The sequence below is a fragment of the Pseudophryne corroboree genome, chromosome 5 (assembly GCF_028390025.1).
Source record: "Pseudophryne corroboree isolate aPseCor3 chromosome 5, aPseCor3.hap2, whole genome shotgun sequence".
Classification (NCBI taxonomy): Eukaryota; Metazoa; Chordata; class Amphibia; order Anura; family Myobatrachidae; genus Pseudophryne; species Pseudophryne corroboree.
The window spans coordinates 134736092-134758964 of record NC_086448.1 but is presented as its reverse complement, the minus strand read 5'-3'; the positions used below and the strand labels follow the sequence as shown (position 1 = coordinate 134758964).

At 45.7% G+C, this 22873-nt stretch overlaps 1 protein-coding gene across 1 annotated transcript in view; it reads right to left on the bottom strand.

Moving 5' to 3' along the window:
- Positions 1–21691, bottom strand: part of HDAC9 (histone deacetylase 9) — a 1168275-nt gene extending 1146584 nt beyond the window's left edge. The window contains exon 1 of the mRNA XM_063921745.1: positions 21352–21691. The gene's annotated coding sequence lies outside the window, so the exon portion shown is untranslated. The remainder of the gene's footprint in view (positions 1–21351) is intronic.
- Positions 21692–22873: the final 1182 nt, after the last annotated feature.

The following is a 22873-nucleotide window of genomic DNA, read 5'->3' as shown; positions in this document are numbered from 1 at the left end:
TAGTGGAAGCAGGGGAGGATTTCTGTTCTTGGGAACTGGCTGTATGGTGCAGCTTTTTCCCTCTACCCCTGCCTCTGGGCAGAAAGGACGCGCCTTTAACCCGCTTGCCTTTCTGGGGCCGAAAGGACTGTACCTGATAATACGGTGCTTTCTTTGGCTGTGAGGGAACCTGGGGTAAAAATGTCGACTTCCCAGCTGTCGCTGTGGAAACGAGGTCCGAGAGACCATCCCCAAACAGTTCCTCACTGTAAGGCAAAACCTCCATGTGCCTTTTAGAATCCGCATCACCTGTCCACTGCCGAGTCCATAATACTCTCCTGGCAGAAATGGACATTGGATTTATTCTAGATGCCAGCCGGCAAATATCCCTCTGTGCATCTCTCATGTATAAGACTACGTCTTTAATGTGCTCTATGGTTAGCAATATAGTGTCCCTGTCAAGGGAATCATATTATCAGACAGGGAATCAGACCACGCTGCTGCAGCACTGCACGTCCATGCTGAAGCAATAGCAGGTCTCAGTATAGTACCTGAGTGTGTATACACAGACTTCAGGAAAGCCTCCTGCTTTCTATCCGCAGGCTCTTTTAAGGCGGCCGTATCCTGAGGCGGTAGTGCCACCTTTTTTGACAAGCGTGTGAGCGCTTTATCCACCCTCGGGGATGTCTCCCAACGTACCCTGACCTCTGGCTGGAAAGGGTACGCCATTAGTAACTTTTTAGAAATCACTAATTTTTTTATCAGGGGATGCCCACGCTTCTTCACATACTTCATTTAACTCATCTGAAGGGGGAAAAAACCACTGGTTGCTTTTTCTCCCTAAACATAATACCCTTTTTAGTGGTACCTGGGTTAATGTCAGAAATGTGCAACACATTTTTCATTGCCGTAATCATGCAACGGATAGCCTTAGTGGAATGTACATTTGTCTCGTCGTCGTCTACACTGGAGTCAGACTCCTTGTCGACATCTGTGTCTGCCATCTGAGGTAGCGGGCGTTTTTGAGCCCCTGATGGCCTATGAGACGCCTGGGCAGGCACAGGCTGAGAGCCGGCTGTCCCACAGCTGTTATGTCATCAAACCTTTTATGTAAGGAGTTGACACTGTCGGTTAATACCTCCACATATCCATCCACACTGGTGTCGACCCCGCAGGGGGTGACATCACATTTATCGGCACCTGCTCCGCCTCCACATAAGCCTCCTCATCAAACATGTCGACACAGCGTACCGACACACCGCACACACACAGGGAATGCTCTGACTGAGGACATGACCCCACAAAGTCCTTTGGGGAGAGAGAGAGAGAGTATGCCAGCACACACCACAGCGCTATATAATTAGGGATGTACACTATTACAGAAAGTGATTTTTCCCTATAGCTGCTTAACATGTATAGTTTGCGCCTAAATTTAGTGCCCCCCCTCTCTTTTTAACCCTTTGAGCCTGGAAACTGCAGCGGAGAGCTTGGGGAGCTGTCTTCCAGCGGAACTGTGAAGAGAAAATGGCGCCCGTGTGCTGAGGGAGATAGCCACGCCCCCTTCTCGGTGGGCTTATCCCGCTCTTTTATTAATATTATGGCAGGGGATTTTTACACATATATAGTTTATTAGACTATATTATGTGTATTTTTGCCATTTTGTAAGGTAATCCAATTGCAGCCCAGGGCGCCCCCCCCCCAGCGCCCTGCACCCATCAGTGACCGGAGTATGTGGTGTGCATGGGGAGCAAGGGCGCACAGCTGCAGTGCTGTGCGCTACCTTAATGAAGACCGGAGTCTTCAGCCGCCGATTTTGTCCTCGGATTTCTTCCGTCTTCTGGCTCTGCAAGGGGGACGGCGGCGCGGCTCCGGGACCGGACGACCGAGGCTGGGCCTGTGTTCGATCCCTCTGGAGCTAATGGTGTCCAGTAGCCTAGAAGCCCAAGCTAGCTGCAAGCAGGTAGGCTCGCTTCTCTCCCCTAAGTCCCTCGTAGCAGTGAGTCTGTTGCCAGCAGATCTCACTGAAAATAAAAAACCTAATAAATACTTTCTTTACTAGAAGCTCAGGAGAGCCCCTAGTGTGCAACCAGCTCGAGCCGGGCACAGATTCTAACTGAAGTCTGGAGGAGGGGCATAGAGGGAGGAGCCAGTGCACACCAGATAGTACCTAATCTTTTCTTTAGAGTGCCCAGTCTCCTGCGGAGCCCGTCTATTCCCCATGGTCCTTACGGAGTTCCCAGCATCCACTAGGACGTCAGAGAAACATGGGGGAGGGATGAGAAAAAAAAATCTGAAAATATAATACCATTAAAGAACATGTGAGTAAATAATAAAGAGGGTATCTTAATACCCACAAAATGTAACAAATAAAGAAGCAGTGGAAACATAACCATAGAAAAGGACGCTCCTAGTAGGCCCTGGCTAGTATGAAAGTAGCACATTGGCAATAATATAAAATGAGAAAAAGAACAAATATAAATGTATGTGCATAGATAATAATCTTCACATCATCTCCTTGCAAACATCCCAGAAACACTAGATACCAGGGAGGAGAGAGTGCAGCTTAGCAAACAAATGCCAGTGGCGCATACAGGCGGCGGGGGGAAGGGAGTTCTGAGTGCCGAGAACCTCTGATCGTAATCCATTTTTCAATTCGCAGATCACTGCGTGGAGTCACAGGGTTTATATATGCACATGAACAAAGCGCACTAGGATAAAGCGCACCAAACAGTGCAAACAATAGAACTATATATATATATATATTATTATTATTTTTCATTTTTATTTCTTGAAGTCACAGCTCGGTTCAAACTGCATGGAGACACAGGGCTTTGAACAAAGTGCACTAGGTTAAAGCGCACCAAACAGTACAAACAATAGAATACATTTATTTTTCACTTTGCAGCTCAATTATTACTGCGGCAATTCAAAGGGCTTTTATTTTATTACATACGTGAATAATAAATGCACAGGGGTACAGCGCACAGTGGTTGCGCAAACTTAAAATAGTAATTTTTTAAACTTTCACTTTTTTATTTTATTTTTTACTTTTTTTACAACTGACAATGACAATACACATTGTAGTGCTGCTTGTGAACACACAGCCACCTCAGATGGACACAGCATAGCCAACTTAACCAGCACAGTACATCGCAATTGAATATGGACCAGCAGTTTTGTTCTGACTAGGAAACAATTGTTCTTAGCTTGCCTTTAGATGTGTATTTTAAACACATCTAACACAATAACAAAGAGGAATTAGTGCATATTAAAATAAAACATTTCAGTGCCTCAGCGTGAGTGAAGGACTCAGTGTCACTGAGAAGAAATTAGAATTAGTTGCCTCTTACATGTACACATTGTGCAGAAATCTGTTTCACAAGAGCACACTGATTTTTACATTGCAATCTACAGTCTCAAATCAATGGCAGGAAAGTGAAACATAGTTTTCGTACAGTAAACGTACAGTTTTCCTGCTGCTGATGTGGAAGCAGACGTCCCTGCGTGTTGTTCCAACAGCTTTTCTAGAGAAACCAAAAAGGCTGCCACAGGATCCATCCCCAACTGGGAGAGAAATCCAGCTTGCTGACACTCCAGGGGATGGATCCCTGTGGACATTTAGGAAAGTTGGTTGCTGTTGAATTGCATAACTTTACCCCTTACATATTAGGGAGACGTTTTATGTTGGCTTATTAGTAATTGCGCTATATTGGTAATACATTTGTTTGTGGTTTATTCTGTAATTAATTAAAATGACAAAATAATATGGACACATTTGAGCCTGTGAATTGTGTGACTTTATCTATGAAATCAACTAAAGGCCCACACACACGCACGCACGCACACACACACACAATGCGCTGAAGTTTACTAACAGGTACAATAAAATTAAGATTCATTTTGAGTTGGCTGGTCATTATAACCCTACACAGGGAGCAATGTTGGGACAATTCAGTTGAAAGCAACCAAGTTGACTGATTTTCTCAGTAGCATCAATATCATTAGAAAATGAGCTGTATTTTTTGTAACATAAAGCAATATAGCAGGCTGTAAGAGGCAGCTTGGCAATTGCTCTTTTTTGTTGATTCTACAGTCTATAGACTGCTATCAATGATGGATAATTCTTCATGGTTTGCACAGTATTTAGAGATGAGCGGGTTCGGTTCCTCGGAATCCGAACCCCCCCGAACTTCAGCCTTTTTACACGGGTCCGAGGCAGACTCGGATCTTCCCGCCTTGCTCGGTTAACCCGAGTGCGCCCGAACGTCATCATCCCGCTGTCGGATTCTCGCGAGGCTCGTATTCTATCGCGAGACTCGGATTCTATATAAGGAGCCGCGCGTCGCCGCCATTTTCACACGTGCATTGAGATTGATAGGGAGAGGACGTGGCTGGCGTCCTCTCCGTTTAGATAGAGAGTGAGACACTTGATTTACTAGTAATTTAATTTTAGTAATGTTGGGGAGCATTAGGACTGGAGTACTCAGAGAGTGCAGAGTTTTGCTGATAGTTATACTAGTGACCACCAGTTTTATTTATTATTTAAAATCCGTTCTCTGCCTGAAAAAAAACGATACACAGTCACATACCATATCTGTGCTCAGTCTCAGTGTGCTGCATGATAATATCATCTATGTATATCTGACTGTGCTGAGTGCTCACTGCTCACACAGCTTAATTGTGGGGGAGACTGGGGAGCAGTTATAGCAGGAGTACATAACAGTGCACACTTTTGCTGCCAGTGTGACTGACCAGTGACCACCAGTATATTGTCTGCCTGAAAAAGTTAAACACTCGTGTGGTGTTTTTTTTTTTTATTCTATAAACGCATTCTGCTGACAGACAGTGTCCAGCAGGTCCGTCATTCATTATATTATAATATATACCAGCAGTAGTGATATATATATATTTTTTATATCATTATCATCCAGTCTATACTAGCAGACGCAGTCCGGTAGTCCACGGCTGTAGCTACCTCTGTGTCGGCAGTGCTCGTCCATAATTGTATACCTACCTGTGGTGGGGTTTTTTTTTCTATCTTCTTCATACTAGTAGTTTAGGAGTCTGCTGACAGTGTCCAGCAGGTCCGTCATTATATAATATATACCTGTCCTGCAGTAGTGATATATATATATTTTTTATATCATTATCATCCAGTCTATACTAGCAGACGCAGTACGGTAGTCCACGGCTGTAGCTACCTCTGTGTCGGCAGTCGCTCATCCATAATTGTATACCTACCTGTGGTGGGTTTTTTTTTTCTATCTTCTTCATACTAGTAGTTTAGGAGTCTGCTGACAGTGTCCAGCAGGTCCGTCATTATATAATATATACCTGTCCTGCAGTAGTGATATATATATATTTTTTATATCATTATCATCCAGTCTATACTAGCAGACGCAGTACGGTAGTCCACGGCTGTAGCTACCTCTGTGTCGGCAGTCACTCGTCATCCATAAGTATACTAGTATCCATCCATCTCCATTGTTAACCTGAGGTGCCTTTTAGTTGTGCCTATTAAAATATGGAGAACAAAAATGTTGAGGTTCCAAAAATAGGGAAAGATCAAGATCGACTTCCACCTCGTGCTGAAGCTGCTGCCACTAGTCATGGCCGAGACGATGAAATGCCATCAACGTCGTCTGCCAAGGCTGATGCCCAATGTCATAGTACAGAGCATGTAAAATCCAAAACACCAAATATCAGTAAAAAAAGGACTCAAAAATCTAAAATAAAATCGTCGGAGGAGAAGCGTAAACTTGCCAATATGCCATTTACCACACGGAGTGGCAAGGAACGGCTGAGGCCCTGGCCTATGTTCATGGCTAGTGGTTCAGCTTCACATGAGGATGGAAGCACTCAGCCTCTCGCTAGAAAAATGAAAAGACTGGCAAAAGCACAGCAAAGAACTGTGCGTTCTTCGAAATCACAAATCCACAAGGAGAGTCCAATTGTGTCGGTTGCGATGCCTGACCTTCCCAACACTGGACGTGAAGAGCATGCGCCTTCCACCATTTGCACGCCCCCTGCAAGTGCTGGAAGGAGCACCCGCAGTCCAGTTCCTGATAGTCAGATTGAAGATGTCAGTGTTGAAGTACACCAGGATGAGGAGGATATGGGTGTTGCTGGCGCTGGGGAGAAAATTGACCAGGAGGATTCTGATGGTGAGGTGGTTTGTTTAAGTCAGGCACCCGGGGAGACACCTGTTGTCCGTGGGAGGAATATGGCCATTGACATGCCTGGTGAAAATACCAAAAAAATCAGCTCTTCGGTGTGGAAGTATTTCAACAGAAATGCGGACAACATTTGTCAAGCCGTGTGTTGCCTTTGTCAAGCTGTAATAAGTAGGGGTAAGGACGTTAACCACCTCGGAACATCCTCCCTTATACGTCACCTGCAGCGCATTCATCATAAGTCAGTGACAAGTTCAAAAACTTTGGGCGACAGCGGAAGCAGTCCACTGACCAGTAAATCCCTTCCTCTTGTAACCAAGCTCACGCAAACCACCCCACCAACTCCCTCAGTGTCAATTTCCTCCTTCCCCAGGAATGCCAATAGTCCTGCAGGCCATGTCACTGGCAATTCTGACGAGTCCTCTCTTGCCTGGGATTCCTCCGATGCATCCTTGCGTGTAACGCCTACTGCTGCTGGCGCTGCTGTTGTTGCTGCTGGGAGTCGATGGTCATCCCAGAGGGGAAGTCGTAAGACGACTTTTACTACTTCCACCAAGCAATTGACTGTCCAACAGTCCTTTGCGAGGAAGATGAAATATCACAGCAGTCATCCTGCTGCAAAGCGGATAACTGAGGCCTTGGCATCCTGGGCGGTGAGAAACGTGGTTCCGGTATCCATCATTACTGCAGAGCCAACTATAGACTTGATTGAGGTACTGTGTCCCCGGTACCAAATACCATCTAGGTTCCATTTCTCTAGGCAGGCGATACCGAAAATGTACACAGACCTCAGAAAAAGACTCACCAGTGTCCTAAAAAATGCAGTTGTACCCAATGTCCACTTAACCACGGACATGTGGACAAGTGGAGCAGGGCAGACTCAGGACTATATGACTGTGACAGCCCACTGGGTAGATGTATTGACTCCCGCCGCAAGAACAGCAGCGGCGGCACCAGTAGCAGCATCTCGCAAACGCCAACTCTTTCCTAGGCAGGCTACGCTTTGTATCACCGCTTTCCATAATACGCACACGGCTAAAAACCTCTTACGGCAACTGAGGAAGATCATCGCAGAATTGCTTACCCCAATTGGACTCTCCTGTGGATTTGTGGCATCGGACAACGCCAGCAATATTGTGTGTGCATTAAATATGGGCAAATTCCAGCACGTCCCATGTTTTGCACATACCTTGAATTTGGTGGTGCAGAATTATTTAAAAAACGAGAGGGGCGTGCAAGAGATGATGTCGGTGGCCAGAAGAATTGCGGGACACTTTCGGCGTACAGGCACCACGTACAGAAGACTGGAGCAACACCAAAAACGCCTGAACCTGCCCTGCCATCATCTGAAGCAAGAAGTGGTAACGAGGTGGAATTCAACCCTCTATATGCTTCAGAGGTTGGAGGAGCAGCAAAAGGCCATTCAAGCCTATACAACTGACCACGATATAGGAGGTGGAATGCACCTGTCTCAAGCGCAGTGGAGAATGATTTCAACGTTGTGCAAGGTTCTGCAACCTTTTGAACTTGCCACACGTGAAGTCAGTTCAGACACTGCCAGCCTGAGTCAGGTCATTCCCCTCATCAGGCTTTTGCAGAAGAAGCTGGAGACATTGAAGGAGGAGCTAACACTGAGCGATTCGGCTAGGCATGTGGGACTTGTGGATGGAGCCCTGAATTCGCTTAACAAGGATTCACGGGTGGTCAATCTGTTGAAATCAGAGCACTACATTTTGGCCACCGTGCTCGATCCTAGATTTAAAACCTACCTTGGATCTCTCTTTCCGGCAGACACAAGTCTGCAGGGGTTCAAAGAACTGCTGGTGAGAAAATTGTCAAGTCAAGCGGAACGCGACCTGTCAACATCTCCTCCTTCACATTCTCCCGCAACTGGGGGTGCGAGGAAAAGGCTCAGAATTCCGAGCCCACCCGCTGGCGGTGATGCAGGGCAGTCTGGAGCGACTGCTGATGCTGACATCTGGTCCGGACTGAAGAACCTGACAACGATTACGGACATGTCGTCTACTGTCACTGCATATGATTCTCTCACCATTGAAAGAATGGTGGAGGATTATATGAGTGATCGCATCCAAGTAGGCACGTCAGACAGTCCGTACGTATACTGGCAGGAAAAAGAGGCAATTTGGAGGCCCTTGCACAAACTGGCTTTATTCTACCTAAGTTGCCCTCCCACAAGTGTGTACTCCGAAAGAGTGTATAGTGCCGCCGCTCACCTTGTCAGCAATCGGCGTACGAGGTTACTTCCAGAAAATGTGGAGAAGATGATGTTCATTAAAATGAATTATAATCAATTCCTCCATGGAGACATTCACCAGCAGCAATTGCCTCCACAAAGTACACAGGGAGCTGTGATGGTGGATTCCAGTGGGGACGAATTGATAATCTGTGAGGAGGGGGATGTACACGGTGATGAATCGGAGGATGATGATGAGGTGGACATCTTGCCTCTGTAGATCCAGTTTGTGCAAGGAGAGATTAATTGCTTCTTTTTTGGTGGGGGTCCAAACCAACCCGTCATTTCAGTCACAGTCGTGTGGCAGACCCTGTCACTGAAATGATGGGTTGGTTAAAGTGTGCATGTCCTGTTTATACAACATAAGGGTGGGTGGGAGGGCCCAAGGACAATTCCATCTTGCACCTCTTTTTTCTTTCATTTTTCTTTGCGTCATGTGCTGTTTGGGGAGTGTTTTTTGGAAGGGCCATCCTGCCTGACACTGCAGTGCCACTCCTAGATGGGCCAGGTGTTTGTGTCGGCCACTTGGGTCGCTGAGCTTAGTCACACAGCTACCTCATTGCGCCTCTTTTTTTCTTTGCGTCATGTGCTGTTTGGGGAGTGTTTTTTGGAAGGGCCATCCTGCGTGACACTGCAGTGCCACTCCTAGATGGGCCAGGTGTTTGTGTCGGCCACTTGGGTCGCTGAGCTTAGTCATCCAGCGACCTCGGTGCAAATTTTAGGACTAAAAATAATATTGTGAGGTGTGAGGTGTTCAGAATAGACTGAAAATGAGTGGAAATTATGGTTATTGAGGTTAATAATACTTTGGGATCAAAATGACCCCCAAATTCTATGATTTAAGCTGTTTTTTAGGGTTTTTTGAAAAAAACACCCGAATCCAAAACACACCCGAATCCGACAAAAAAAATTCGGTGAGGTTTTGCCAAAACGCGTTCGAACCCAAAACACGGCCGCGGAACCGAACCCAAAACCAAAACACAAAACCCGAAAAATTTCCGGTGCACATCACTAACAGTATTATGCAACTACCATGGCAACCACAGTCACACTGTACATGATTTAGTGAGCATAGGGGATTTGGCTCTGTTTTCACTGTTGCATCCTCCTTGGCCTTCCTCTAAACTGTTATCACATGACATGCTGAGGGCCTCTGTCTGTGTAACTGATTGTCTCTGTGTCTGGCAGTCAGACAATGTGCTTTGTGTCTGCTCTGGGACATCATGCTCCCCCCCCCCCCCCCCCCCACCTTTACATGACATGCTATAACCTGTAGGAGCCATACTTTTTTACCCTCCAGGGGGGTACTAAAAATAAGATACTAATTTGTAGGATATTAATGTAGAAAAAGTACTGCTAGATACATACTTAAAAAGGCACTTATTAACATTTACTTACTGTATATAACACTAGCATATACCATTGCACTTTATAACTAAAATGCCTGCTCCTTCACAGTGACAGTATTCGGGTGCTGCAGTGTGACATTATCCTGCAGCAACAGGCCTCCGTCACTGAGAAAGTCTCCAGGGACAGCTCAGCATCTCCCGGTTGCTGGGTTGCCCCCAGAGTAATGTAACTGGGGAAGGGGGGAGGGGGGGGCAACATGCTAGGCCATGCCCTCGAGGGGGGGGGGGGGTCTTTGCGCTAGGCCATGCCCTTAATGACATCACCAGAAACACCCAAGAGGCCACACCCTTTTCTCTGAGTCTGCACATCTTTTTCAGGAGGGCACACTGTAGGCACGCAAGGGGGTTACAATTGACCGCACTGGGTATCACCGATCCCGGTGCCACCAACGAACTAAACAGTAGTAAAATGAGAAAGGTCATTACAGACAACACATAGGTAAAAGGTCCCTGATCACAAGCTTGCTTATTAAAGAAGATAAAACCTGCTATGTGGTATTGCTGCTTTAAACTGAACTACAGTAACTGAAAAATATAGTGATTATTATTCCATAGTGATAGGTCTCAGGAAATATATTTAGTTATGGAAGGTGTATGGTTATTTTTATAACCAAAACATGCTGGTAAGTTTTCTGTATGCTCCCTATCTTGCTCTATGGTATATGTATTGCAAGGTTTAAAAGAAAAAAATGTGTTTTCAGTGGTCTAATTTATCACTTTAATCCCATTTTAATGAGAAGGTGGATTTTATGTGATGCAAGTTTTTTTTTTTTTTTTTTTTGCTGGATTAGGTGTCTATTTCTAATTTTAAATATCAAATACAGCTCTGCATAGAATTAACCATGCAATATAATTAATTTCAAGCAATCCAGCAAATCATGGGAGGTTTCCATGGTAACCTTATTTACCTTCACTTGTAAATTACAGTTGGTAGCCCATACCTCCGCATTGTCCCTCTTATGGACAAATCCTGCTGTACATTGTCTGATGTATAATATAGTACTGTAATAGGCTTATAGCTAATCTGCATCCTATAGCCTATTGCCTGATGTGTTTGTGCGTCTAATATAGTTGGATCGCAACCTTTTTTGTATTGTGAAACATCTTCCAACACAGATGACAAAGTTCTTTTTTTTTTCCAGAACACAACCATTAATATATACAGTAAAACCAGAATCTTAGTTAAATAAAAATGTTATTTGTAAACCCAATGTTAGTTACAGTTAATTTGTTTTGCTTACATTCAAAATATTGTTCTGGTATAAAACCTAGCGGCATATCTTCAACTTATTTTTAAAGTTTTCACCGGTTATTTAAAAACATTTGTGCCACAGTCAGCCTGCGGTTGTGACATATGCGTACCCTGGCATTCTGGTCGGCAATCACTGGCAAAAGGCGCTGAGAGTGGGAGGTTCCAGGCCTGTCCATGGGCCCAGGAGAGCAGGGGGTCCAAGTTTTGTCTGTGCGTCCCAGCGAAGCACATCATAGGGAAATGCTCCATAATAAGAATTAGCCCAGCTCCGACAGTCCCTTTGTGATGAAGGATATCAAGGGTACAGGTATATCCATAAATGTAATTATATGACAGCCGCTTCATTAGAGACTTCTATTACTTAAAATACACAATTTCGTTAAATAACACTATGGTGAACGCCCCTTGAGCATAAATGTTTATGTTTTTGTTAACTTTTTTTTTTTTTACATATAGTTTATTTTACAGTAAATATTTAGAGATGTTCTTGATTTACACGTGAAGTGAAAACCCTTGGATCTTCACTACATTCTGAAGTCTTCATGGTAAATGTTCTAAGAAATGTCATTCAAACCTGCCGCGTCTTTGGCGGTTTTGGAAACTGGCTTTCTTGGGGCAATATTATTAAATACAAAATGTGTGCAGTTTTGTATGTAATATTTACCCTATCTGAGAGCATTTGCATAGTAGAAGAGAACAAATGTGTACAGCAAAGAACATATTCTCACCACTTGTCCAGGTAGGAAAACAATACGAAAGCAGAAGTAATGGTGATCCAATATACACACTGGTGCAGAGATGCACCCCACTTGGCTTCAATTGCACTTGCACTGCATGCTCATATCTAAATGCAATGCATCTACAGGCAGAGCCGGCCCTAGGCATAGGCAAACTAGGCAGCTGCCAAGGGCATTTGGTATACCTATGGGCACGAGCAGCTTCTGCTGATTAAAATGATATGCGGTATGCCTATATTCTGTATGTGACTGCAGCTGTATCTGCATACAAAATGCTACGTTACAGTGTGTTCCTGGAAATCATTTGCATTACTATGTGGCTAGGATGCACAAGCAGCTTCTGCTGATTAAAATGATATGCGGCATGCCTATATTCTGTGTGCGACTGCGGCTGTATCTGCATACGAAATACTATGTTACAGTGTATTCCTGGAAATCACTGTAAAGTAGCATTTCGTATGCAGATGCAGCCACAGTCGCACACAGAATATAGGCATGCCACATATCATTTTAATTAGCAGAAGCTGCTTGTGCATCCTAGCCACATAATAATACAAATAAGATGCATTTTCATCAATACAGGCACCCAAAGTTAGCAGAGCTGCCAGCTGACTCACGCCAGGCATCTCCTGCTGCATGGCTTATTGAGGTAAGACGTATGTGAACACATCTGTATCAAAGCAGAGGGATAGGTCACAGTGTTAGCGGCCATGTGAGTGCTGTGTGCGGGTTGGTTGGTTGGTTGTGCAGTAGTGTTCGGCATATGTGTAAGGGGCATTATGTGTGTCATGTGTATAAATGCATTATTGTGCAGCAAATGTGTAAGTAGCAATATGTGTCATGTGTATAAATGCATTAATAATGTGCGGCATATGTATGTGTAAAGGACATTATGTGTATAAGGGCATTACTAAAGGTTGGCATAATGTGTAAGGCGCACATTAATAATGTGTGTCATATGTGTAAGGGGCATTACTGTGTGGTCATGTGAATAAAGGCATTACTAATGTGTGCATTATGTGTATACAGTGCTCTACTGTGTGGCGTAACGTATAGAAAGGGCATTACAGTGTGGTCTAATGTGAATAAAGAGCAATATGGTGTGGTGTAATGTGAATAAGGAGCAATTCAGTATGATATAATGTGAATAAGGGGCACTACTGTGAAGAGTATCGTATATAAGGTAAAGTGGTACTACTGTCTGATGTAACATGAATAAGGAACACTATCACATTATAAAATGTGACTAAAGTTGCACTACTGTGTGGCATAATTTGAACTGAGGGTACTATTGTGTGGCAATGCCCCTTCCCAAAATAACATGCCCCTTTTTGGTCTGTGCACCAAATGTGCGCACTGTTCATTTAAATATAGGAGGTAGGAACACAAAAATGAAGACTGCTATGGGTGAGGGGTGATGGTGCTGGGAAGAGGGCACAGGGTCAGAGGCAGAACTAGCGGTGGTGCTAGGGGGCACCTGCCAAAATCTTGCCTAGGGCATCATATCAGTTAGGGCCAGCTCTGTCTACAGGACAGCACAGTTCCACACCTCCCAACATTTTGGCTAGGAAAGGGGGTGTGGGATCACAAAAAGTGGTGAGTCCTTGTGACATGCCAAGGCCGTTCAGTCTGTGTCGTATCTCCATTTGTGACTGAATGGATGTATTGTATATTGTATATTTAGATGCTTTGTGCATTGTATAGAGGTCACTAGAGAGATATACTTTGGGACATATTTTCTAAAGTTTATAAAAGTGGGATGTTTCCCATCGCTAGCAATCAGAACATAGTTTCCTACCCTCCCTCATTCTGCAGGAGACTCCCTGAAATAGTAGCAATTTCCCTCACACCCTGAATAGACCAGAAATCTCCCAGATTGCACCTTACCCCAATTATGTAGCCAGTACATTCTTGGGTAAAAAAAGAAATCAGAGATATATACATTTAAATGGGATAATCAGTGCCATTTGCCTGTTGGTTATAACTTAAGGCACAATGATCACTATGGCTACATGCATTTTAAATAAGGTTTCTCGTGGTCACTTACAGTATATGGAACCTCTTGTAAAACTCAATACACAAACAAACAAACAAATCCTGCAAAATATCAGTGTCTTTTCTTCAACAAGTAGATCTTACTAACTTTGGGGCTCATTTACATTTGGATGTAAGTCATTTTCATGACAGCATCTCAGATGTAGCAGTACATGTCCGCACTGATAGGTGTTACTTTCACAGCTCCCTGAAATGCTTTTTCAAAATTAGGCAAGTATGAATCAGAATCTACTTATAATTTATCCAGCACCTTATAGAAGATAATAGGTAGAATCTGATTGGTTGCTTTTGCCAACATCTCCACTTCTATAAATTAGTAAATATACCCTTTGTCTGGCCCTGGTGCTGGGGGGGTGAGGTTATTGGAAAGGGCGTGACTATGTCTCTTTAAGGCCCGTACACACTGGTCGATATATCGGGCGTTCTCTTGAACGGCCGATATATCGCGGGAGCGTCGGCCAGTGTGTACAGCCGATACGTCTGTGAACTCCGTCGTTCACAGACGTATCGCGTCGGCCGCGCAGCACAGCCGACGGCCAATATATCTACCGATATATTGGCGCGTCGCTGTGTGTGTACCGGGCGGTCGGCCGATCACCCGTACACATGCTGCGGCAGCCGGCGGTGATTGATAGCTGAACTGGGCGGGCGTGTGTACACCCCCGCCCAGTTCATGACGTCAGACCGCGACAGATCGGGCAGTGTGTATGCTGAACACACTGCCCGATCCGTCCATAGATATATCTGCAGATCAATTGATCTGCAGATATATCTACTAGTGTAGATTAAAAATATCCAGAGACAGATTTAAACTTCATGGGGCCCTAAAAAGCCCCCCCCCCCCCCTGTCAGTCAGTGTATGTTAAATCCCCCCACCCCCTCAATCAGTCAGTGTATGCCAAATCCCCCCACCCTCTTAATCAGTCAGTGTATGCAAAATCCCCCAACCCCCTCAATTAGTCAGTGTATGCCAAATCCCCATCACCCCCTCAATCAGTCAGTGTATGCCAAATCCCCCCCCACCCCCTCAATCAGTCAGTGTATGCCAAATCCCACCACCCCCTCAATCAGTCAGTGTACAGTATGCCAAATACCCCCACCCCCTCAGTCAGTGTATGCCAACCCCCCCCACCCCCTCAGTCAGTGTACAGTATGCCAAATCCTCCCCACCCCCTCAGTCAGTGTATGCCAACCCCCCCCCCCCCCCCCCCACCCCCTCAATCAGTCAGTGTACAGTATGCCAAATTCCCCCCACCACCTCAATCAGTCAGTGTATGCAGTGGGCCCAGGTCTGATGGAGAGGCCCAGTGGGGGCCCCCTCCCCCTTACCTAGGTTGCAGCTCTTCACCTCAGCCCAGCACACACTGCTGTGTGGCCACTGAGGCGCTGAAAAATATTTTTTTTCCATGCTAAATCCCTACCAGTCAGTGTATGTCAACCCCCCTCCCCCCCAGTTTATGTCAAATCCTCCCAGTCAGTTTATGTCAAATCCCCCTGTCCACCCAGCAGTCAGTCAGTGTATTTAACTGCCCACCCCCACCCCCTCCCAGTCAGTGTATGCTGCCACTTTTCTTTGTCAACTGCACGAAGAGCCTACACCAGTTGCAACCGGTATGACCTCATGATTAAACGTCGCCTTAACACATGCCAGACAGTCATATGAGGGATCACAAGCTCTCGACTGGCACGGCAAGTGGACTTGTGCGCGCTACACAGAAAACTCTCTTGAATTCTTCTCGCGTTTTCCTCTGAAGTGCCTGGTCGCCCATGCTCTTCCCCTTACATAAAGAGCTAATTTCCTCAGTGTTGGAACCCACGACGAATGCTCTTTTTCACTGGCGGATCAATGTCAAAACGCAACTAAAATGGCACGCTACACCACAATTACGGATTCAGTATTGCTGAACTGCAGAATGCCTTGTGTTATGGGGTCGCCATCTTGCGAACCACTGAGGCTATGAGCTGTTGGTGCGTTGGAAGAGGCATATGGTGGTAGTCACTTGAAACTCTATGTTCCGTCCTTTCAAGTGGTAAGAGTTTCATTCATGGGCAGTTCGTGGTTGCAGAGATATATCGATTTCAAATCGGGTCTATCTCTTTGAAACACCCTGTATTTAAGGATTGGTGTGCATTGAAGTTGGGTTCTATAGTCAATGTTTGTTAAGGTGTTAAAACCTCATATTTACTGTATTAGAGCACAATTCAGGGGTATAAGTGGCTGTAGGACAAAAAAAAATGTTCTCCTTGTTTAAAACTATGAAACAACAAAAAGCAGTTATTTAACTCTGTATTAATGGTTTGATGATAGAATTTCTATATGTAAAGTACAGAAAGGGTTCATAAACGTTACTTTTTCACCGTAAGACACCAAAACAGCATAGTTTAAAATGATTATTTTTACTCCATTACAGGCTGTATCTCAAAAACACAAACCTAAAATATATCAATACAGATAATGAGAGTAATAAAAATAATAAAGTTACATTTTTAGTAAATTTTAGGAAAAGATAAAACCAGCATAGTCTAATCTAATTGTACATTGGAAGTGAACATAGATTTGACAAGTTGGGTTGATGTACACCCAGGTTGTAACTAGGGGTGTGTGTACTGTCCTGTCACACAGAGAGCAGGGCTTTGGGGATGGACAGTCGCTGTCCCGTGGCTGGAACACAATGTTCTTATCTATATTGTGCAAGCAGTGCGCTTGGCTCCTCCCAACTCCAATTCAACAGGACAGCAGCAGTAAGATGGTTTATGATGACTAGAAAGCATGGCCCCACTGCATCTGCAGTTGCTGGGGCTGTCATGCTTCATAAGGCAATGCACCCAGCAGACTACAACTCCCAGCATGCACCATGAACCTGAGTACCCAGAGAGAGGGATGAAGTGGTGCCGGTACAGGAGGATGCAGGCTGCATATGTGATTATAGGCTGTGTATAGGGATTATGGAGAAACAGGGGTGCAGTAATGTTGTGGCTGGAAGAGGAGTGATCTCTGTGTCTCCTGTGCTAGGTTGTACATGGGGGTACAGAGGTGAGATGCAGGCTGTATATGTCGGTGTAGGGGAGTTGCAGGCTGTATATAAGGATTCAGAGGAAACAGGCTAGTCTGTATATGGGGGTACAGGGATGAAATACAGGCCATATATGGAGTACAGGGGACATGCAGGCTGTATATGGTGGTCCACGGAAAATGAAGGATGTATATAGTGATTACGGGGAAACAGACTAGTCTGTATATGGGGATACAGGGGTGAAATACAGGCCGTATATGGAGTACAGGGGGCATGCAGGATATATAGGGTGGTACAGGGAAGATGAAGGCTATATATAGGGATTAGTGCTGGGTAGAGCCTGGGGACAGCCCAGATTCTCTAGAAGTGATGGTCATGTATTCAGAGTAATGAGGTCATAACCCTTCCTACAAGGCCACACCCCTTTTTAAAACGGAGGGAGGGGTAATGCTAAGGGCACCAAAATGCCCCATTACGACTCTTTCTGTGGCCATCTTTGGCATATCACTCCTTTCATGAGGAGTTTCAAATGTACTGTAGTCTACAGATGGGTCCACGTTTATCTTGACCTTTAATAGGATTAACTGAGACTGGCCAGTCGGACTTAATCCCCTGCTGTAATGACTTAATCCCCTGCTGTATTGTTCACTGTATTGTATTGCAGCTGAGAACAATAGATGAAGGGTTTATGTTAATAAACAATGTTGTGCCTAGGCGCAGAAAACTAGTCAAGATAACCGTGGACCCATCTGTATTTGCGTGAAGGGCTTTCAGGTAGGATGTAGTCCAAACCACAGTTATGATATCAACATGTCGGCATGTGCAGTGTCAGCATGTTCACAATGTCGACAAGTGAAACATGACATTATGCATGGACTGGCAATGGAGGGTTGGGGTTAGGCTGCGGGAGGTGATGGTTAGGCACTGGGGATAGGTTAGGGTTAGGCTATGAGAGGGAAGGTGATGGATAGGCACTGGGGGAAGGTTAGGCTATGGATGGAGAGGTGATGGTTAGGCACTGGGGTAGGTTACGGTTAAGCTATGGGAGGGGAGGTGATGGTATGGCACTGGGGGTAGGTTATGGTTAGGCTATGGGAGGGGAGGGGAGGTGATGGATACGCACTAGGGGTGGGTTAGGCTATGGATGGAGAGGTGATGGTTAGGCATTGGGGTAGGTTAGGGTTAGGCTATGGGAGTGTAGGTGATGGATAGGCACTGGGAAAGGTTAGGCTATGGTTGGAGAGGTGATGGTTAGGCACTGGGGTAGATTACGGTTAAGCTATGGGAGGGGAGGTGATGGTAAGGCACTGGGGGTAGGTTAGGGTTAGGCTATGGGAGGGGAGGTGATTGATACACACTAGGAGTGGGTTAGGCTATGGATGGAGAGGTGATGGTTAGGCACTGGGGTAGGTTAGAGTTAGGCAATGGGAGGGGAAATGATGGTAAGGCACTGGGGGGGTAGGTTAGGGTTAGGCTATGGGAGGGGAGGTGATGGATACGCACTAGGGGTGGGTTAGGCAATGGATGGAGAGGTAATGGTTAGGCACTGGGGAAGGTTAGGGTTAGGCTACGGGAGGGAAGGTGATGGTTAGGCACTGGGGTTAGGTTAGGCTATGGGAGGAGAGGTGATGGTAAGGCATTTGGGGTAGGTTAGGGTTAGGCTGTGGGAGGAGAGGTAATGGTTAGGCACTGGAGATAGGTTAGGGTTAGGCTATGGGAGAGAAGGTGATGGTTAGACACTGGGGTTAGGTTAGGCTATGGGAGGGGAGTTTAGGCATTTTGGAAGGGTTACGGTTAGGTGACTTGAGGGGACATTAGGGTTGGGCAATAGGGGGAGGGTTATGATTTAGGATTAGTCATATTTACTGCTGGAAGTACCGCTGGAAGCGCCAGAAGTCATCATCGCCTGACCGACAGACACAGAAAACAACACCAGAAGACCACCAGGGACAGTTTGTTGACATTCTAATCATGCCAACATTTCAGCAATGTCAACATGAATGTCGATATGCCAACCATTTGAACATTCCCATGATGAATGTTGACAAAATATACCACACCCCTTTCAGCTGAAAAAAGATTGTATGTATAAATAATATCTGCTGTGATCTAGTGAGGCTTAGCCATAATCAAGCAACATGTAATGTTTAAACATTCTTCACCAACACCACATACTAGAAGCCCAGGAAGGAAGCCGTAATCAGCTTTAACATTCAACCATTTAGTTTTCAAATCTGTGCTTCTAAACAAATTAATTCAACAGGATTGCATGTGATATTATTTTTAATAGAGTACATGTCAAATATAGCTAGTTGGAAGCCAAAAACACATGCAGGCTTCTCAGCACCTAGTTATTTTATTTGTACACGATAATAACAGGAATTATATGTTCTGGGGCGAGTGTTCCACCTGTTTCCTACCTACTATTCCCTCTGTGACACCCCGGTGGAAGATTTAATTACATATGATCACATATCACTTACTGCTGCCTTCCTCCGGCCTAAACATTGATTTGTTTTTCTTCAAACTACTGAACCAGGGTATGGTGATGTCAGTGTATAGCAAATAGTTATTAATTGCTGTGCACCCCAGTTGCGTTTTAGGGAAATGAAAGGGCAAATAAGGGGTCAGGTGTGCACTTAGCATTTTATCTAAAGATGTACAATACATACATCCCTGTTGCAAGGTGTTTTCATAAAGCTCTTCTTTTAACTTTAATAACTAGTGTGTATGAATTAAAAATGAATTTATAAAGATATGTAAATTAATTAAGAATCTCGGTGTTACAGGATTTTGCAGGTCAGGGAATCCCAACCTTTGCTATACAGCATGTATACATAGTGGTCCAGTACATCAACCTCACTGTAAGATAATAACACCTTGATGTGATAATAAGCCCACTGCATAAAAGAAGGAAACCTTTACAAATATATGTGGATGATGCTACCTAAATAACTGTAGAAACAAGGGCTGATTCTGAGCTGATGCAAAGCACAGAAAGCAGGTAACTTTGGGCCTAATTCAGACCTGATCGTAGCGATGCAAAATTTTGCAGGGCTACGATTAGGCACACTGACATGCGGGGTGACGCCCAGCACAGGGCTAGTCCGCCCCGAATGTCAGGCCTGACCCCCCCTCCCCCCCCCCCCGCAGAAGTACAAAAGCATCGCACAGCGGCAATGCTTTTGCATCTCAGGAGTAGCTACCGGCCAGCGCAGCTTTTGCGTGCTGGCCGAGAGCTACTCATTGCTGCACGGGTCGCAGCGACTGCATGTGATGTCATGCAGCCGCTGTGGCCCGCCCCCCGCATGGTCCGGCCACGCCTGCGTTAACCGAACTGCGCCCACAAAGCAGCAGCCAAACGCTGCCCCCTCCAGCCCAGCGAACGAATCTGCCTGTCAATCAGGCAGAGGCGATCGCTAGGCAACGACAGCCATCGGCTGTCAGCCATGCGCCGGTGCACTGCTGCACCGCTGCATGCGCACTTCAGACCTGGCAGCATGCAATCAGGTCAAAATGACCCCCCCTGTACCTGGAACAAATCATGTTGCAATGCAAGGGGTGCAAATCCATTTATCACCATTGCATGCAGGGTAAATAGTGCCTGCCTTTGCATGTAGCCCATAGATGCTGGACAGCTTTATTTGTGCCTCAACTGCTGTGCAACACGGTGTTACTCAGCTGCAAAGTTACTTGCTCTTACGGTTTGAACCTACCTCAGCCCCATAATGAACTTGTGTATTGGTATCAACACCAGAATGTCAACATGTTCTATATGCCGACACTCAGAATGCTGACACAGGCATTGTGTCAATATTTATGATGTCAGAATATAGAAATGCTGACAAATGATAATGTCGACACTGCATGTCAACAGTCACAATCTCAACAGTACATTTTAGAGCTACATTTAAGTTTAGGGTTAGGCTTAAACAGTGAACAAACGCTGTGTCGACATTTTAACAGTCAACATGTACAATGTCGACATAATGAACATATCGGCATTATGACCATGTCAACATTTCTGCATGTCAATGTGTTACATGCCAACATAACATCCATGTCGACAGTTTTGACATTGTTACAATGTGACGGCATTCTGGTGACATTCTAAATGTCAACGTTAAATACCACACCCCACGTATTATAGGAAAACGGAACTTTGTAAGAAAAGGGTAGACAGCCCCAACTGCTTTGGAACCATGGAGCTCTTTGAAGTATCCTGAAAATGACTTCTTGACAAATTCATTCCTCGCAGTTGGTAGCAGAACTTTCTGAAACACCCCACAGCAAAAAGTCTTGTCCTAAATCCACATTAGCAACATACCCAGTGATATCATGATGCTAGTGTACCGGAGTGCTGCAGAGAGGCAGCAGCCACACTGACAGGTTGTTCGGAAACTACTACCACATAAAAGTGTGCAGTCTAGCACTCAGACAGACTGTGTAACTGATGGGTGCTGTGTATCAGAACTTACCTTTCTGGATGCTCACCAGTCTGTCAGTGTGCTGCCAAGCTTCCTCACATGCTCCATCTTCAGAGAGAGGAATGGGGAAACGCAAGGAGAAGAGCAAAAAGAAAGTTGTTTTAGGCGTCGCATCTGCTGATCCAGGTTACAGGAGCGGTGCGGAGCTACAGTGAGGAGTCAGTGATGTTTGGAAATCTGCAGTTAGAGTGGGAAAGGATGGGTGAGGATGGGAGGGAGGCAGAAAGAGGGAGAGAAAGATGTGATCACAGCCCGTGGCGACACGAGTAGGATTTGCTAAAAATAGCAACTCAATAGAGAGAGGGAGAGGCTAGCTGAGCTAACAATTGTGGATCAGTTTCACAACAAGAACACGGGCGATGAGGCTGGCAGCACACATCAGGCACACACTGAGGCAAGCTCCCCGTGCACTGTCACGCAGCATCACCGCCCATTCCACAGTATTTCTCGCTTAATCAGTTCAGTCATTTAAAAAGGCTTTCTTCTGCCTCTGCATAAACAGCACATGTGCATCTCAACTGCCCGTGTAAAAGTTACAGTCATGTGTGCATGCATCTCTGGCTAATCCATATGTAACGTTCTATTTATATTGCCTTACCTCTAAGGGCTCTTTCATTCGTACGCCTAAAAGACAAACAAGGGTAAATTCATGTTTTATAATAACGTGGAGTCAGTGTCGGACTGGGGTATGAAGGGCCCACCGGGGAAATGCTGGTGTAGGGGCCCATGCTTAAGGTGGTCCCGGGTGCTTGGGGGGGTGGTATTTAGTTTGCCGGCTGTTGGGATTCCGACGCACAGTATACCGGCGCCGGAATCCCGACACCTGACATACCGAGACCTTTTCTCCCTCTTGGGGGTGCACGACCCACCTGGAGGGAGAATAGACAGCGTGGCACGCGCGCCACCGCGCCCGCAGCTTGGTGAGCCCACAAGGGGCTCATTTGCGCTCGCCCAGCTGTCGGTATGCCAGAGTTTGGGATTCTGGTGCCGGTATGCTGGCCGCCGGGAGCCCGGCCACCGGCATACCTTACTTCACCCGCTTAGGGGGTGTGGTCACTGGAGGGGGTGTGGCACTGGCTCCATGTTGTCTACATACCTATGCTGCACAGTGCACTTGCCAGGATTGCCACCAGTACAAATTAAATGTGCAGACTCCCCATCCTGATCTTTGTCACTCCACACTCCTTATAAATAGCTTAGGGCCTTATTCAGGTTGCATCGCTACCGCAATGCGACCGCAATTTGCCTGAGTAGGTACCAATAGGCATGCGCAGGCACCAATAGGCATGCGCAGGCTGTGAATGCCTCTGCCTGCTTGACAGACAGAGGTATTCGCAGGGCAACAACGTGACATTGGGGGCGGTGTAGTGCCATTTTCGCGTGATATCACATGCAGATGCTCTGAAGGAAAACACGGCGGCAGTGCGCCAGCCTTCGCAGCCATGCTGTGAAGGCAGGCGGTTTTCCACAGTTGCTGCGATCACAATTTAATTGTGGTCGCAGCCGTTGGGCG